This window comes from Anomaloglossus baeobatrachus, chromosome 8 (assembly GCF_048569485.1).
Source record: "Anomaloglossus baeobatrachus isolate aAnoBae1 chromosome 8, aAnoBae1.hap1, whole genome shotgun sequence".
Classification (NCBI taxonomy): Eukaryota; Metazoa; Chordata; class Amphibia; order Anura; family Aromobatidae; genus Anomaloglossus; species Anomaloglossus baeobatrachus.
The window spans coordinates 255,057,491-255,076,446 of record NC_134360.1 but is presented as its reverse complement, the minus strand read 5'-3'; the positions used below and the strand labels follow the sequence as shown (position 1 = coordinate 255,076,446).

At 53.3% G+C, this 18,956-nt stretch overlaps 1 protein-coding gene across 4 annotated transcripts in view; it reads right to left on the bottom strand.

Moving 5' to 3' along the window:
* Positions 1-17,407, bottom strand: part of TDRD5 (tudor domain containing 5) — a 198,646-nt gene extending 181,239 nt beyond the window's left edge. For 3 of the 4 annotated variants that reach the window (XM_075320571.1, XM_075320573.1, XM_075320574.1), the window contains exons 1-2: positions 16,750-17,407; positions 7,697-7,839 (exon numbers count right to left, since the gene is read on the bottom strand). The gene's annotated coding sequence lies outside the window, so the exon portion shown is untranslated. The remainder of the gene's footprint in view (positions 1-7,696; positions 7,840-16,749) is intronic. The other variant, XM_075320572.1, reaches the window with a different exon arrangement.
* Positions 17,408-18,956: the final 1,549 nt, after the last annotated feature.

Here is an 18,956-nt window from a genome sequence, read left to right as displayed (position 1 = left end):
GGCTGGTGAGGGTTTTCTTGGACGCAGAATCCGCATTCCATGCCTTCAGCCATGAGGCTCTGCGAATAGTAACGCAGTTCGGAGGTATTGTCCTGGGTGGGCAATCTGGTCTGCTACATCCGCTAGTTCAAAAGTTGGAGTGCCCGACAGGATAATCTCGCACAGGAGTTTAGCCCAGGCCAAAACCACCTAAGGGTACTTTCACACTTGCGTTCAGAGCAGTCCGTCACTATGGAGAATAGCGCAGTCCGTTAACGCACTGCGCTATTCTCCATAGACTTGTATGGACGACGCACTGTAACGCAAGTGTCAGCGTTGCATCCAATGGACGACGCAGTGTCGTTATTTTGACGCTGCGCCGGGAGGAAGGTCCGCAGCATGTAACGTTTTTTTTGAGCAGCGCAATCCGTAGGATTTCACTGCGCATGCTCTCTCTGGCTCCCTGCACCCGTAACCAAGGTAAATATCGGGTAACCAAGCAAAGTGCTTTGCCGATATTTACCCTGCAGGGAGCCCGACACTTCCCTGCTTGGCTCCGCCCCCTCCAGCCCTCCACTCCGCATGTATGTACACACACACACACACACACATATATACATACACACACACACACAACTGTCCTCAGCGCCATGGCCCGCTCGGCTCCACCCACTCCGCCCCCCGCACACATTCTCGGCGGCCGAACGATCAGCTGAGCGCCCGGCCGCCAGCATGTGAGAGCGCTCAGCTGAGCGCCTGGCCGCCAGCATGTGAGAGCGCTCAGCTGAGCGCCCGGCCGCCGGCATGTGAGCGCGCTCAGCTGAGTGCCCAGCAGCTATTGCAGCTCGGCGGCTATTGAGAGCGATCAGCTGATCATTCACAATAGTCTGCTGCCGGTAAAACTGTAAAGAAGAAAAAAAAAAAAAAAAAAAAAAAGCTTTCCGTTGTTTTGTACGATCCGTTGCGCCACTATATGCAACGCATCCGATTCATCTCTCACACAACGCAATGCAACGGATGCCGTTCAACGCAAGTGTGAAACTAGCCTTAGAAACCCATGTCTAGGCGAAGGACAGGCAGAGGGACAATCCCGCGGCCTCAAAAGCAGACTTTGTCAGGGTTTTGGTGTGCCTTCTGGAGGGATGCCCCAGCCGAGAGGAACAAAATAGTGATAGTGGACAGTCGGAAGACAGGAGGATCCACTGAGGGAGACTCTGGCCATTTAGCGTACCAGATCGGACATAAATGCATAGCACATCCAATCATTTCAATCATTTCTGTCTTTGAAACGTTTTTTTCCGGATGTTCCCATTCCCTGGTGAAAATTCCATCCAATTCAGCATGGTTGGTAAAAAGCCTAGGAGGCCGCTTGAAATTTTTGAAGGATTCAGGCTATTCAGATTGAGCAGCTTCATAGTCCTTTACGTCGAGAGTCTGATTAACGGCTATAATCAGGCGATCCACTATATTCCGTAGCTTAGAAAGCTGCTTGGAGTCCAGATCGGAGTCTGACTTGGAGCAAGGGTCAGACTCCTGAAGCGCCGGGATGTCAGAGGAAGGAGGGCAGGAGAGAGATGCCATCCTGGTGGACGCCGATGGAGATGGGAGACCTAGAAGATGAACTAGTGTGTGCACGTTTCTTGGATTTTTTGGAGATCTGCCATGTCATAGCTGAGGAAATGATAAGTCAGACTCTCCCTAAAAAGTGAGCGGGAACACCGAAAAAGTAGCTGGATTGGGTAGTCGTTCTATGAGTGAAACAAAAGATTTTTGATACCTTGGATAAGTCAGCGACGGACTGGAAGGGAGCTGCAGCCCACTCGGAAGGAAGGGGATGCGTTCTCACTTTGGGCAGAGGGAGGCTCCTGAGGGGATGGCATGGTGAGCGGACTACAATCCAGGCAGAGGGATGAGGTCTGACTAGGGAAACTTGTATAGCAAGCACGAATGATTGCAGCACCTCAGATAGGATCCTCTTACAAAAGATTAGGGACGCAGGTCAATCTAAGGCTAGGTTCACATTTCCGTTGTTTTGCATCGGTCACATGCATTGCTTGACGCAGGTGACTGATGCGTTGTACAATGGATGACAACAGAATTCATTGTCGGACTCCGTTGTGTGCGGGGTGCGGAGTGCGAGGTGGGTGGAGCCAAGCGGGGCCATGGAGCCGAGGACGTCAGTGCTGCGGTCTGCATGGCTGGGGACAGGTGAGTGTGTGTGTGTGTGTGTGTGTGTGTGTGTGTGTGTGTGTGTGTGGAGTGCGGGAGGGGGCGGAGCCAAGCGGGGGAAGTGTCGGGCTCCCTGCACACGTAGCCAGGGTAAATATCGAGTAACTAGGCAAAGCGCATTGCTTGGTAACCCGATGTGTATACTGGTTACGTGTGCAGGGAGCCAGAGAGAGCATGCGCAGCCTACGGATTGCGCTGCTCAAAAAACGTTACAAGCTGCGTTCCTTCCGCCCCGCGGTCAGTCGTTCCACGACTGATCAGTCGGGAGGAGGATGCATCGCAGCATCATCAGTCACAATCCGTTGTTTACCAGAGCAGCGGATTGTGACTGCTACAATTTAACGGAAGTGTGAACCTAGCCTAAGGGATTAACTTTGCATAATTCCAAAAACAGCAGACAGCATCCCGGGGGTATTTTCCATATTCGTTATTGTATCAAACCATATGCAACATTTCTCCCCAAAAATGGCTGTTTTAGAGGGAAACTTGTGTCTAGAAGCAAAGGCAAAGTGTAGGACAAAATAATAGGAGCGAGACTTCCTGAGGTTAGACAGAAGAAACAAAGAGGTGCCAGAGGGTGTGTTGCCAGGGAAAGCGCTTCCTCCAGGTGGCACTGCTTACTCGGATTCAGATGACCTGAAGAGCTGCCATATGGAGGCTCGGTGGTGCAGGTAAATCAGCGGAGGCAAACTGTGGAGAGTGTGGAAACTGCAGGCGCTGAAAGGCCGGTGAGCAAGGGGAAAAACAAGGGGCGATGGACAGGCAGCGGTCACGCCAAAAGAGGGGTGGCGACAGAGAGTAGGCAAGGGAATGGTGACAAGGACCAACTTCCAGGGAGCCCCAAACACTCAATGTGTTAGGCTCTGTTCAGTGGTCCCGTCAGGGCTTCCTTCTGAACCGCCAACAAAACAGGTCTCTGATGTATGCGCTGACGGGGCAACTGACTATAATGGTGCAGACTGAGTCACCGTGTGCTCTGCCGTGCACCATTTTCGGGAGTATACACTTATTGGAGGGGGGGCACTCAGACGCAGTCTACTACAGCTGGGTGTCCACCTGCATTGCCTGACACCGATCAGGAGAAATTTGACTTCTTGCAGCTCAAGTCTTTGCTTTGCAGCTCCATGAGCTCTGCTTCATTACAACAATATTGCAAGACTGTGCACGTGAGATGGAGCAGAGCTGAGGGCACCTGCAGAAGTGTCCGTCATAATCACACACCGCTCTGCAGTGAGAGCAGAGAGCACTGGTGACGAACCTTTTATGTAAAATAATCTCTGGAGGCGGAGTTATCTTCCAGGCAGCATCCACCCCATAGCCTGGAAGAACTCATTTACATAAAGTGATAAAAGAGGATTTATCCACAAATCTTCTGATCTGAGACAGACAGGTGGGACATTTTTCAGCATTAGATAGGTCAAATATGATGACAGATTCACTTTAAAGGTCAACTTGCAGCAATGGACCATCTGGGACAACAATAGGGGATCCGAAAGGTGAAAGTTACACTTGTAACACCCTAACAACAGCCAAATAGTGCAGGAAGCGTTCCCCTAGAACAGGGGTGGGGAACCTCCGGCCCGCGGAATGCATGCGGCCCGCCAAGACCTTTTATGCGGCCCCCGGGCAGATTCCCGGGGGTGGCAGTGCTCCGGCCACTGCTGTGATCTTATCGGGTGCCGGCCCTTTAAGGCTTCACAGGCACTGCTAGCGCGCACCAATGAGCTCTTTCCCTGGCAGGTGCCAGCATGCTCAGCACAGACTTTGTGGGCGGGTTTAGTCCCACAGCAGCTTCATCGTTTCCTGCATTGTGCCGCCCGCTCTACACCCCTTCTCCCGTGCAGCGTGCCTCAATCAGTGCTGTCGCTCCCTGCCCCTTCTCCAGTGCAGCCTCACGTGCTGTGTGCTGCCCGCTCTCTTCCCCTTCTCCGGTGCAGCGTGCAGCTCCACGTCCTGTGTGCTGCCGCTCCCCAGCGCTGTGTGCCGCCCGCTTTCTGCCCCTTCTCCGGTGCAGCGTGCAGATCCACGTGCTGTGTGCTGCCCGCTCTCTGCCCCTTGTCCGGTGCAGCGTGCCCCCTGCAGTGCTGTGTGCAGACTCCCCAGTGATGTGGATCACCCCCACTGTTGATTTCTCTTCAGTGCTCCTTACCACCCCAAGTGCAGTGTACCCCCTAGTGAAGTCTGTGCTCTGCAAGTTCTGTCTGTGTGCCCCCCTCCTTAGTGATGTCTGTGTGCCCCCCTCCTTAGTGATGTCTGTGTGCCCCCCTCCTTAGTGATGTCTGTGTGCCCCCCCTTAGTGATGTCTGTGTGCCCCCCCCTTAGTGATGTCTCTGTGCCCCCCTTACTGATGACTGTGTGCCCCCCCTTAGGGATGCCTGTGCCCACCTAGTGATGTCCGTGCCCCCCCTAGTGCTCTCTGTGCCGCCCTAGTGATGTGTGTGCCCCACAGCAATGCTTATGCCTCCCTGTGACCTAGTAATGTGTGTTCCCCAGCATCTCCTGTTATGTATATGCTCCCAGCCCCTCCTGTCATGGATATGCCTCAGTGTCTCCTGTGATGTGTATGCCCCAACCCCTCCTGTGATATATACATCACACACTGGGGTATATACATCCCATTGGAGATGCTGGGGCTGTACATATCACAGGAGGGGCTGGGGGCATATACCTCTCAGGAGGGGCTGGGGGCATATATCTCACAGGAGGGGCTGAAAGCATATACATCACAGGAGGGATCATATACATGTCCCCAGCCCCTTGTGTGATGTATGTGCCCCCAGTGTCTTCTGTGATGTAGGTGTCTCTTGTGATGTATATACAGCAGTCCCAGCGTCTCCTATGTGATGTATATACAGCAGACCCAGCGTCTCCTATGTGATGTATATACAGCAGTCCCTGCGTCTCCTATGTGATGTATATGCCAACAGCCCCTTCAGTGATGTATGTGTCCTGTGATTTATATACTCCAGTCCCTGTGTCTGTTGTGTGATGTATATAGTCTACCAATCTTATTATCACAAAGAGTTGCCTTTGCTCCAGACCGAGACAAACCTGGAAAAGATAGAAGCAACATAAGTATCACCGAACATCACAGCCGCACCAAAGAGAAGCCGCTCCGGCCACCACAATAGGGGTGAGTTAATTAACTGTTTGACCAAATATAGTTGGTTCATTTTCACATTGATAATTTTGTGCGGCCCCCGAAGGTTGGCAGAAATTTCCAAATGGCCTCTGGCAGCAAAAAGGTTCCCCACCCCTGCCCTAGAACGAGATGGGAGAGGGAGAAAAGGAGAACAGGTCTTCATTCAGGTGAAAGGAGGAAACCACCGGCAAAAGAGAGGGACGTGGGGCAACCAATTACTTCATTTTTTGGATGCTACCAAAATAACTGTAAAAATATTTTATTTATTTTCCTCACTCATTTAGCGCTATTAATTCCACGGCACTTTACAGATGTGATCATCGCTGTCCCCACTGAGGCCAACAGTATAAATTCCTTATCAGGATGTCTTCAGAGTGTGGGAGGAAACCGGAGAAAACTCACACACGGCGAGAAGATACAAACTCCTTGTAGATGTTGTCCATTGTGGGATTTGAACCCAGGACCACAGCGCTGTAAGGCTATGTGCGCACTAGAAATTGGACTTTTCTTAAAGGGAACCTGTCAGCAGAAATTTCCCCTGAAACCTAACAGATTCCCCCTCTGCAGCTCGTGGGCTGCATTCTAGAAAGGTCCCTGTTATTATTGTGCCCCCTTTCTGACGAAAAAAAAGAAGAGTTTATAAAGAGGTACCTTTTTGGCTTCGGATTCTATAAATGTGACACGGGGGCGGGCAGCCTGATGGCCGTTATTCTGCCCCCTGGTCCTGTATGCCGCCCCCATCGCTGATTTCCATACTTTTGGACGCCGCCCACTGCTCCAGCCATCCCCGCGCATGCCCAGTGCCAGTCTCACGGGACTGAGCACTGTGACTGCTGGTGACGTGTGCGCAGGCAAGTGATTATGGGCGGGACTGTGACTGTTATCAGCAAGTACCCGCCCATAATCTCGTGAGCGCGCAAACCTCTCCAGCGTCACACTGTGCTCAGTGTAGATGCTAGACTGTATGGGCTGCTTCCAGGTATGACGTCCCTTTGTCACGTGATAGGGGCGTGTTCAAAATACTATCACGTGACAAAGGGACGTCATACCTGGAAGCAGCCCATACAGTCTAGCATCTACACTGAGCACAGTGTGACGCTGGAGAGGTTTGCGCGCTCACGAGATTATGGGCGGGTACTTGCTGATAACAGTCACAGTCCCGCCCATAATCACTTGCCTGCGCACACGTCACCAGCAGTCACAGTGCTCAGTCCCGTGAGACTGGCACTGGGCATGCGCGGGGATGGCTGGAGCAGTGGGCGGCGTCCAAAAGTATGGAAATCAGCGATGGGGGGCGGCATACAGGACCAGGGGGCAGAATAACGGCCATCAGGCTGCCCGCCCCCGTGTCACATTTATAGAATCCGAAGCCAAAAAGGTACCTCTTTATAAACTCTTTTTTTTGGTCAGAAAGGGGGCACAATAATAACAGGGACCTTTCTAGAATGCAGCCCACGAGCTGCAGAGGGGGAATCTGTGAGGTTTTAGGGGAAATTTCTGCTGACAGGTTCCCTTTAAGAAAAATCCGCACCCTCTGGCAGAATACCACACAGGCGGCAAAAACCGCACCTGCATTTTTGTGCAATTTGACGCGGTTTTGCTGCGGGTTGGTCCCTGCGGATTTTTACTATTATCTATGGCAAAAAACGCAGGTACCTGCAGAAAAGAGGTGACATGCTCATTAGTTCCGCAGCGGAAATTCCGCGGTTAATCCGCAGGTATAAAAAAACCGCAGTGTGCGCACAGCATTTTTTTATACCCATAGGTTTGGCTGAGGAATGACTGCAGAAACGTTAGACACATTTTCTACAGCAAATCTGCAGCAAATCCACGGTAAAATCCGCAGCGTGCGCACATAGCCTAAGACTGCAGTGCTAACCAGAGTCACTAGGCGTCGGCGCCATCAAAGCCATGGATGGCTCTAGTGCACAGTCATCGCCTGGAGTCTTCAAGAAAATGGCATCGGTGGCAACGCTCGTTCAGAATGATCTCCTGGGAGTCTTCAGGAAAATGGCGCTGGCTCCTGTGCATGTACAGATTTAAATCTCCGCTCAATGATGAGCAGAGATCTCAATCTGCACATTCACTACTACCATTTTCCAGAAGACCACCAGAAAGTAAAGTCTACGGAAGCGCTGACACCAGTTCCATTTTCTTAAATATTTGCTGGTAACAAATCTGGCTATGATGGTGCCTGTACAAAATTTAAACCAGGAAGAGGATATAGACACCAGAGGCAGTGGAGAGGCCGCGGCAGAACCGAAGACCCTTCAACAAGTCCCATCCCAACGCACGAAGCCATGATTAGAAGAAAACCTCCCACAATCTACAAAACAGATTTTTCACCTGTGACCTGTGGAAGGCGTTGTCTATTTTAAGTGATGGGGGTAGCTCAAGGCGAAAAACCACAGGGTTAATCACGGCGTTTGTTGTATGGACCGATGAACCTGGGACCCAGTTTCCAAGAAGGAACTTTCAACTTGATAGTCCTAGTGGACAGAAAAGAAAATCATTCACACTTAGGTCTGGGCCTGACGAACTTTTGTAAGTCATACATTTTAGCCTATCCCCTTTGACCCTAAGGTTGTTCAGTACACCACGCCAAATAGAGGGGAACGAGCAAAATCTTTCTTCTCCAAGAACCCCTGAGGGTCCTTCCCTACTGAACACAGAGCACTGAGGATGGTAATCATAGGCACCCGAAAAGGATGACTTGCCAGTGGACTCACTGCACCGATTATTTAATACAAATTCAGCCAAGGATCGATAAGACGACCAATTTTCCTGGTTATTTGACAAAACATCTTCGGTAGGTGTCTTAACTCTGATTTAAGCGTTCCATCTGCCCATTGGATTTGGAATGGAACGCTGAGGAAAAAAGGCAAATGTACCCCCAGACGAGAACAAAATGCCTTCCAAAATTTAGGAGACAAATTGGGTCGCCCAATCTGACACCACATCGGAGGAAATCCTGTGAAGCTTCACAATCTCAGACACAAACACATGCACTAATGTTTTAGCATTCGGGAGAGCCGATAGAGCAATGAAGTGCGCCATTTTAGTCAACCTATCCACCACTACTAAGATCACTGTTTCACCAGTGGACAAAGGAAGGCCAGTAATAAAGTCCATAGATACATGAGTCCACAGTCTGTCAGGTATGGTCAAAGGTAGGAGATCCCCAGACGGACGAGTAAGAGGGATCGTAGAACGCGCACATACAATACAGGTAGACACAAACTCTACTACTTCTTTATGCAACGTAGGCCACCAAAAACGACGAGAAATAAGGTCAGAGGTTGCTTTAGTACCTGGGTGTCCTGGATGGGGAGACCTTCCAAAGCATAACATGAAGGGAGCTCCTTGTGAAGAGCCCCTATGAGTAGGTCCACATTATGCAACACTTGCGTATAACTTCCCTGACCCAAAGGCGCTGAGTCAATGACAAATATGGGGATGGACTTAGCCAGAGTATTACTAGAAAGATCATGAGTCCGTTCAAATCGATAATCAACCATATTGGCTCCTACCCCACTATCCAAAAGGACAGAGATGGTCTCAGCTTTGTTGCCTATGAAGACCTCAGCAGGTAGAATAAACTGAGGCAAACACGCGGAGGATATATATACGCCCAGGTTGAAATACTCCACACAACCTGGGGTCAGAAGTTTTCTGACGACTTCCTTGTTTAGGATGTGATGGACAGGCCCTGATTAAATGCCCCTAAGACCACAGGAAAAACAAAAACACACCCGTTAGTGATTGGCGGACCCCCCGATGTTCGTGTTCAGGAGACTCGCCCAAACGTTTTGTAAAGATCTAGTTCGGGTTCTGAGATAACGCAAACTTGGATTTTACAGTTATGTGATGGGGCGGAAACGGGGGAGGGGGGGGGGGGGGAAAGGGGCTTTAAAATAAAGAATATTGTTAATAATAAACATTGTCATTATACTTACAGGTCCCGCGACGCGTCCTGCACTCTGTCTCCCGCCGCTTCTGCATCCGATCATCGCTGTGCCCTCCCGGCAGCCACCGCTGACGATAGGGCCTTCCGTGACGTCATAGCCATGTGACTAGTCATGTGTGAATGTTGTATTACCTCGTTGGTTACAGACCAGTCACATGGCTTTGACGTCATGCAAGGTCCTGTCAGTGCATCTCGCCGGTACAAGGTTCTTGCCTGAGCATCTCAGTACTCTGTATACTCGTTGAGCGCCGTGTACCGGCAAGATGCTCAGACACATTCTTGGCTCCTCCCTCCCTGAATGTTGGCGCTCTTTACAGAGTCAGCCCATGTGCACGGATTGGCTGCCACACACTAATGTCACAGCCGGTAAATAGTGCCGCCAGGAATCAGGTGATCTGAGATCACCGTTGATATAACCCGCTCGTTAGGTTACTATGGCAACGGTGGCAGAGGTAACGTCACCACTTACTAACCCGCAGCCTCTGCTCGATTACACAGCACAGGGAGCAGCATTCTTTTCCCCCGTGCTATCTAATATAGCAGAGCTAGATCGGTGACAGAAGACCAGGATACTGCAGGGGTGAGAGGGAGTAATAAAGATGGAGTCTCTAATGTGTCTGTGTATGTATTTCTAATAAAGTATTTTTTCTCTGTGTGGTGTCTTTTTTTTTTTTAACCCTTTATTGGAGATTCTTAATGGCCGGGTCAAACTTGGCCTGACATTAAGAAAACAAAGCTGGTATTAACCCCATATTACCCAGCTTGCCAAATGCCACCTGGACCGCTGGATAAGTTGGATACAGTGCCAGAAGATGGCGCTTCTATGAAGGCACTATTTTCTGGGGCGGCTGCGGACTGCAATTTGCAGCGGGGGGGGGGGGGCCAGAAAGCTTGGGCCACCCTGTGAGGAAGATTCAAATCCCTAGCTGCCCAGGTTGTACCTGGCCGGACACAAAAATTGGGTGAAGCCCACGTCATTTTTATTTATTTATTTTTTTTTTTAATTTCATGAAATTCATGAAATAATTTTAAAAAAAAGGGCTTTCCTATATTTTTGGATCCCAGCCAGGTACAAATAGGCAGCTGGGGGGAGCCCATACCTGCCTGCTGTACCTGGCTAGCATACAAAAATATGGCGAAGCCCACGTGATTTTCTTTTTTTGTTTTTTGGCAATACATAAAAAAAAAAAAAAATGGGCTTCCCTGGATTTTCCATTGCCAGCAAAGGTAACACTAAGCAGTGGGTGATAGCAGGAAGTAGCTGCTTGGATTACCCTTAGCTAGCAATAGAAAATGCAGCGGGAGCCCACACATTTTTTTTGTTTATTAGTTTTTTAAATAACTAAAAAAATAAAAAAATGGGCTTCCCTGTATTTTGATCACCAGTCAGGTAAAGCCAGGCAGCTGGGGGCTGTAATTCTCGGCAGCCAGGAGCCGCCCCTGGAAATGGCGCATTGTTTCTTAGCAAATGGCGCTTTACCCAGCTCGACCAGTGGCCCTGGTGGCAGTGTCTCACTGGGTAATAAAGGGATTAATACCAGCTCTGTATTCTCAGATGGTACTAAGCCCGAAATTCATTGTGTCACAGCAAATTAGACATGGCCACCATGAATTTCTAGGAAACAGTAAAAAAATAAATGTTTTTTATTAGAAATAAAACAAAAAAAAAACATTTGGAGACTCCGTCTTTATTAAAAAAAGATCCTTATTCTGACGTAATCCACAGGGACAGCAAAGTCAGCTTCATCACTGTACAGACAGCATCTATACAGAGTGAGAAGCAAAGAAACCCATGTCAGCTCTGCTTCATCGCTCTGCACAGAGCGATGAAGCAGACTGACAGTGAGGGGATGATTGCACTTACATCTGCATCACCCCGCTCTCCCGATAGCAGCGCCTCAGCTGCATGGAAATAAACGCAGCTGACCCGCTGCCATCGGGAGACTGTGCACCATGATGTGATGCGACACTCGCATCACGGCGCACCAGGACCTTTGATGATGTCATACTCACATGACCAGTCTGTAGCCAATGAGATAATACAACATTCACAAGTGACTAGTTACATGGCTATGACGTCACGGAAGGTCCTATCATCCGCGGTGGTTACTGGGAGGGCACAGCGATGATCGGACGCGGAAGCAGCGGCGGGAGACAGTCTACAGGATGCGTCGCAGGACCTGTAAGTATGATCATAATGTTTTTTAATAACGTTCTTTTTTTTTTTTTTTTTACAGCCCCTGGACCCAAACTGTAACACGAGCTTCCCAGGAAAGCTTGTGTTTGGGGTTGTGTACACGAATACTATGTACTCGGTATGGACCCCGAACTTTACAGTTCGGGTTCGCACATCCCTAACCCCCGTCTTGCGCTGAACCGCATGAGATCCAGGGTGAGAGGAAGCCACCCTAACTGCAGGGGTTCCTCAAAACTTATGGGTAGGACTTCAGGCATCACTACAGGGGGTGGAGTCACCACTACAAGGGGTGGAGTCACAACTGGTCTTTCCCTGAGGCGTCTATCAATACGTATGGCTAGAGCCAGGGCGGCCTCTAAGGTTTCATATAACACCAACGCGTCCGTGAGCCTTACTGACAGACCCTGGCAAAAATGTCTCCTAAGGGCCAGGTCATTCCACCTTGTGTCAGTGGCCCATTGTGCTCTCAACTCCTCCGCCGGCCGGTCTCCCTGCTGGACTTTGTGTAGCCGAGACTCAGCGAGAGAAACACGGTCGGGGTCGTCATAGACCCAGTGCAGCAAAAAGCTCATCAACCGACCGAAGTGACAGAGAATCGGCCGGTAGAGGACGCCCAAGACTGCGGGTCTCCCTGAAGGGGGATATAACAATTTCCACTCGTTCCTCACGCCCGGAAGAGAGTGGGCGGAGCTTAAAAACAGCTTGCGGGCCTCACGGAAAACAAGATTTATCCCGTCCTCCCGAGAAGCTATTACGCAGCGCCACCTTGTGTTCAGATATATTATAACTGGTAACCAGACCTGCTGCAATGGTTGCATGGCCCTGAATCGCACCGCATCAGACCAAGGGACAGGTTTTACACCTGTTCTATAAGGGCCTCAACAGGATCCATTTAATGTCCGAGAAAAAATAAAGAAAAAAAAAAGTGGGCCTGTGATAATGTCACATGACTAGCCGGGTTCAGCTAGTACCTGGTAAACCCCCAGAAGATGTTACAATACACAGGGGACACGATACAATGGAGGTCTCTGCCACTAGGGAGAGGGGTGAGACCTCCTGAACTCACCTCAAGCCGACTCCTGAGCTCCCTAGTGTCCCTATACAGGTTCTTTCAACCTGTCATGAGCAGGATACCTTAGACTCTCAGCTAGGCATACACCCTGGCTAGTGAGCAGGCTGACGAGAGCACTAGTCTCACCACTACAATACAGAAACACAAGGGAAGGAATACAAACAGGGGAAATAGACATGCAATGAAAAAACACTGCAGGCGGCTTCACTGCAGCAAACACCACTGCTGCACACAACATCACAGACTTCTTCCAGAGCTCGCGCCTTCCAAAGTGGACCACATAGAAATGAGGGATTCAGTTTCTATCACAGGCATCATGTGATCAGATTACATGACTTAAATAGGGAAGGGGAGTGATCCCAAAGAGCCACACCTGAGATTGGAAGCTAAATCCCGCAGCCAGTCAGGAAAGGGTGCTTAGCCCTTACAGCACCACAAGGAAGAAGATATTATTAAATACCAGCAGTGAACCTGCCAGCAGCGAGGCGCTGTGACCTTCTGACACCAGATTCACCCGGGATCTCACCCGAGCGAGATACACTCATGACACTTTTCAAAACTACTTATGCCAGAATTCCAGTGTAACCTCCTTCATGAATTGGGGCCTTATCTGACCAGTCACCAGCCATCATCTCCTTGCAACGCCCAGTTCATGGATGGGTCAAAATTAATCTCCCTGCAGACTAGACAGCGCCAGTGTTGGCGCATGCGCACATTAATCTCCCCCTAGACTAGACGCGCCAGTTGGCGCATGCGCACATTAATCTCCCCCTAGACGGCGCCAGTGTTGGCGCATGCGCACATTAATCTCCCCCTAGACTAGACGGCGCCAGTGTTGGCGCATGCGCACATTAATCTCCCCCTAGACTAGACGGCGCCAGTGTTAGCGCATGCGCACATTAATCTCCCCCTAGACTAGATGGCGCCAGTGTTGGCGCATGCGCACATTAATCTCCCGGCAGGCTTCAGGAGAATGGCGCAGTGTCTGCGCATGAGCAGATTACAATCTTGACTCGTCACGAGATCTCAATCTGCGCATGCACGACCAAGGGGCCATTTTCCTGAAGCCTGCCGGGACATAAAGTGCGCTATTTTACTGACGCCTACAACCAGATGGATCTGAGCAAGTGCCGCCCACAGCTCAGGACGGCGCAGAAGTTTAAGCATGAAGATACTTCCACCAGAGACCGCTGAGGGGCCGTGACATCGATGAAGACCCTCCGCACAGCCCCAAAGCACAAACTGCTCATTGCACCAAAACTGCCGATTTCTACAGTGAAGGACCCATTAGATCAGCAGCACAGCGCCTCTGCGCCCGCACCGTTATGTCTGATCCTTATGACAGGGTCACTTTCGCGGAGGCCGCGACCAGGGCTCTCACCCTGGAAGAGGCCGCGACCAGGGCTCTCACCCTGGAAGAGGCCGCGACCAGGGCTCTCACCCTGGAAGAGGCCGCGACCAGGGCTCTCACCCTGGAAGAGGCCGCGACCAGGGCTCTCACCCTGGAAGAGGCCGCGACCAGGGCTCTCACCCTGGAAGAGGCCGCGACCAGGGATCTCACCCTGGAAGAGGCCGCGACCAGGGATCTCCCCCTGGAAGAGGCCGCGACCAGGGATCTCCCCCTGGAAGAGGCCGCGACCAGGGATCTCCCCCTGGAAGAGGCCGCGACCAGGGATCTCCCCCTGGAAGAGGCCGCGACCAGGGATCTCCCCCTGGAAGAGGCCGCGACCAGGGATCTCCCCCTGGAAGAGGCCGCGACCAGGGATCTCCCCCTGGAAGAGGCCGCGACCAGGGATCTCCCCCTGGAAGAGGCCGCGACCAGGGATCTCCCCCTGGAAGAGGCCGCGACCAGGGATCTCCCCCTGGAAGAGGCCGCGACCAGGGATCTCCCCCTGGAAGAGGCCGCGACCAGGGATCTCCCCCTGGAAGAGGCCGCGACCAGGGATCTCCCCCTGGAAGAGGCCGCGACCAGGGATCTCCCCCTGGAAGAGGCCGCGACCAGGGATCTCCCCCTGGAAGAGGCCGCGACCAGGGATCTCCCCCTGGAAGAGGCCGCGACCAGGGATCTCCCCCTGGAAGAGGCCGCGACCAGGGATCTCCCCCTGGAAGAGGCCGCGACCAGGGATCTCCCCCTGGAAGAGGCCGCGACCAGGGATCTCCCCCTGGAAGAGGCCGCGACCAGGGATCTCCCCCTGGAAGAGGCCGCGACCAGGGATCTCACCCTGGAAGAGGCCGCGACCAGGGATCTCACCCTGGAAGAGGCCGCGACCAGGGATCTCACCCTGGAAGAGGCCGCGACCAGGGATCTCACCCTGGAAGAGGCCGCGACCAGGGATCTCACCCTGGAAGAGGCCGCGACCAGGGATCTCACCCTGGAAGAGGCCGCGACCAGGGATCTCACCCTGGAAGAGGCCGCGACCAGGGATCTCCCCCTGGAAGAGGCCGCGACCAGGGATCTCCCCCTGGAAGAGGCCGCGACCAGGGATCTCCCCCTGGAAGAGGCCGCGACCAGGGATCTCACCCTGGAAGAGGCCGCGACCAGGGATCTCACCCTGGAAGAGGCCGCGACCAGGGATCTCACCCTGGAAGAGGCCGCGACCAGGGATCTCACCCTGGAAGAGGCCGCGACCAGGGATCTCACCCTGGAAGAGGCCGCGACCAGGGATCTCCCCCTGGAAGAGGCCGCGACCAGGGATCTCCCCCTGGAAGAGGCCGCGACCAGGGATCTCCCCCTGGAAGAGGCCGCGACCAGGGATCTCCCCCTGGAAGAGGCCGCGACCAGGGATCTCCCCCTGGAAGAGGCCGCGACCAGGGATCTCCCCCTGGAAGAGGCCGCGACCAGGGATCTCCCCCTGGAAGAGGCCGCGACCAGGGATCTCCCCCTGGAAGAGGCCGCGACCAGGGATCTCCCCCTGGAAGAGGCCGCGACCAGGGATCTCCCCCTGGAAGAGGCCGCGACCAGGGATCTCCCCCTGGAAGAGGCCGCGACCAGGGATCTCCCCCTGGAAGAGGCCGCGACCAGGGATCTCCCCCTGGAAGAGGCCGCGACCAGGGATCTCCCCCTGGAAGAGGCCGCGACCAGGGATCTCCCCCTGGAAGAGGCCGCGACCAGGGATCTCCCCCTGGAAGAGGCCGCGACCAGGGATCTCCCCCTGGAAGAGGCCGCGACCAGGGATCTCCCCCTGGAAGAGGCCGCGACCAGGGATCTCCCCCTGGAAGAGGCCGCGACCAGGGATCTCCCCCTGGAAGAGGCCGCGACCAGGGATCTCACCCTGGAAGAGGCCGCGACCAGGGATCTCCCCCTGGAAGAGGCCGCGACCAGGGATCTCACCCTGGAAGAGGCCGCGACCAGGGATCTCACCCTGGAAGAGGCCGCGACCAGGGATCTCACCCTGGAAGAGGCCGCGACCAGGGATCTCACCCTGGAAGAGGCCGCGACCAGGGATCTCACCCTGGAAGAGGCCGCGACCAGGGATCTCACCCTGGAAGAGGCCGCGACCAGGGATCTCACCCTGGAAGAGGCCGCGACCAGGGATCTCACCCTGGAAGAGGCCGCGACCAGGGATCTCACCCTGGAAGAGGCCGCGACCAGGGATCTCCCCCTGGAAGAGGCCGCGACCAGGGATCTCACCCTGGAAGAGGCCGCGACCAGGGATCTCACCCTGGAAGAGGCCGCGACCAGGGATCTCACCCTGGAAGAGGCCGCGACCAGGGATCTCACCCTGGAAGAGGCCGCGACCAGGGATCTCACCCTGGAAGAGGCCGCGACCAGGGATCTCCCCCTGGAAGAGGCCACGACCAGGCTGTGCGGTCAATGGTGGGTGTTTATGTGGAGAAAATGGCAACTTACCGCACTGCCAGTAAAATAAACCTCACTCGGCCCCATATCCACATCATGGACTTCACCGCCCCTATATGTGACATCCCATAGAGGTGAATGGGCAGTGACAGAGCTCAGGAGCAGCGCCTCCATCACTTTCTGCACAATGTGAATGCAGCCATGTGCCACAGATATGCCCTAGCAAAAGCAAACACCAGAGGGCGCCATGCTGGAGAGTAGCGTCTGCTCTGCGCCAGTGTTATAAATACTGTACACCTCCCTGCAGACGCCACATAATACTGCACCCATACACCAGCATTACCAGTACAGGACAAGCGCTTACCGGACGCTGCAGGGGCTCCTCCGCCACAGACAGACGCTGCACCACACAGGCTCCTCCGCCACAGACAGACGCTGCACCACACAGGCTCCTCCGCCACACGCTGCGCCCTCCGCTCCCGGCACCGCGGTCTCCTCCAGCGCGGGACTCAGATCCCTCCGCCACACACAGACGCTGCACCACACAGGCTCCTCCGCCACACGCTGCGCCCTCCGCTCCCGGCACCGCGGTCTCCTCCAGCGCGGGACTCAGATCCCTCCGCCACACACAGACGCTGCACCACACAGGCTCCTCCGCCACACGCTGCGCCCTCCGCTCCCGGCACCGCGGTCTCCTCCAGCGCGGGACTCAGATCCCTCCGCCACACACAGACGCTGCACCACACAGGCTCCTCCGCCACACGCTGCGCCCTCCGCTCCCGGCACCGCGGTCTCCTCCAGCGCGGGACTCAGATCCCTCCGCCACACACAGACGCTGCACCACACAGGCTCCTCCGCCACACGCTGCGCCCTCCGCTCCCGGCACCGCGGTCTCCTCCAGCGCGGGACTCAGATCCCTCCGCCACACACAGACGCTGCACCACACAGGCTCCTCCGCCACACGCTGCGCCCTCCGCTCCCGGCACCGCGGTCTCCTCCAGCGCGGGACTCAGATCCCTCCGCCGCACTACGACCACTTCATTGTGGTTTGTGTGGAATTCTTCCGCGCAAAAACAAATGGCGTCTGCGCAGACACTGAGAGGATCTATTTTTTTTCTCCCCAATTTTCCTGCTCTCACGTTTTACCACCTTCACATCAGAAAACGGTGGAAGAAGGGTAGGGTGGAGTACTAAGGAGGCCTGTACCGTCAGGGGCTGCCTGGACCTTCTCAGGCTGGGGTAATGTGAGTGTTTACGACCGTATTTTGCTTTATGGCCTCTTCTCCGTTATTTTGGTGTAAACTACAGATTGCAAAATGCCAAGCGGTTTTTTCACTTTTTTTTTTTTTAATGAAAGGAGATCCACTCCAAAATCCACATTAAAAAGTCAATGTGAACCAGTCCTGACGGCACAAAACCTGTTCCAGCAATACTGACTGATAAGACCACATTTGGCACCCAAAACTACAACCAAAGCTGCTCCCAAAGCTGCACCCAAAACTGCACCCAAAGCTGCTCCCAAAACTACAACCAAAGCTGCACCCAAAGCTGCTCCCAAAGCTGCACCCAAAACTGCACCCAAAGCTGCTCCCAAAACTACAACCAAAGCTGCACCCAAAACTACAACCAAAGCTGCTCCCAAAGCTGCACCCAAAACTGCACCCAAAGCTGCTCCCAAAACTACAACCAAAGCTGCACCCAAAGCTGCTCCCAAAGCTGCACCCAAAACTGCACCCAAAGCTGCTCCCAAAACTACAACCAAAGCTGCACCCAAAACTACAACCAAAGCTGCTCCCAAAACTGCACCCAAAGCTGCTCCCAAAACTGCACCCAAAGCTGCTCCCAAAACTGCACCCAAAGCTGCACCCAAAGCTGCTCCCAAAACTGCACCCAAAGCTGCACCCAAAGCTGCTCCCAAAACTGCACCCAAAACTGCACCCAAAGCTGCTCCCAAAACTGCAACCAAAGCTGCACCCAAAATTACAACCAAAGCTGCAATCAAAACTGCAACCAATGCTGCACCCAAAACTGCACCCAAAACTGCACCCAAAGCTGCTCCCAAAACTACAACCAAAGCTGCACCCAAAGCTGCTCCCAAAGCTGCACCCAAAACTGCACCCAAAGCTGCTCCCAAAACTACAACCAAAGCTGCACCCAAAACTACAACCAAAGCTGCACCCAAAACTACAACCAAAGCTGCACCCAAAACTACAACCAAAGCTGCACCCAAAACTACAACCAAAGCTGCTCCCAAAACTGCAACCAAAACTGCACCCAAAGCTGCTCCCAAAACTGCACCCAAAGCTGCTCCCAAAACTGCAACCAAAGCTGCACCCAAAATTACAACCAAAGCTGCAATCAAAACTGCAACCAATGCTGCACCCAAAACTGAAACCAATGCTGCTCCCAAAACTGCAACCAAAGCTGCACCCAAAACTACAACCAAAGCTGCACCCAAAACTACACCCAAAGCTGCAACCAAAGCTGCAATCAAAACTGCAACCAAAGCTGCAACCAAAACTGCAACCAATGCTGCACCCAAAACTGCAACCAATGCTGCACCCAAAACTG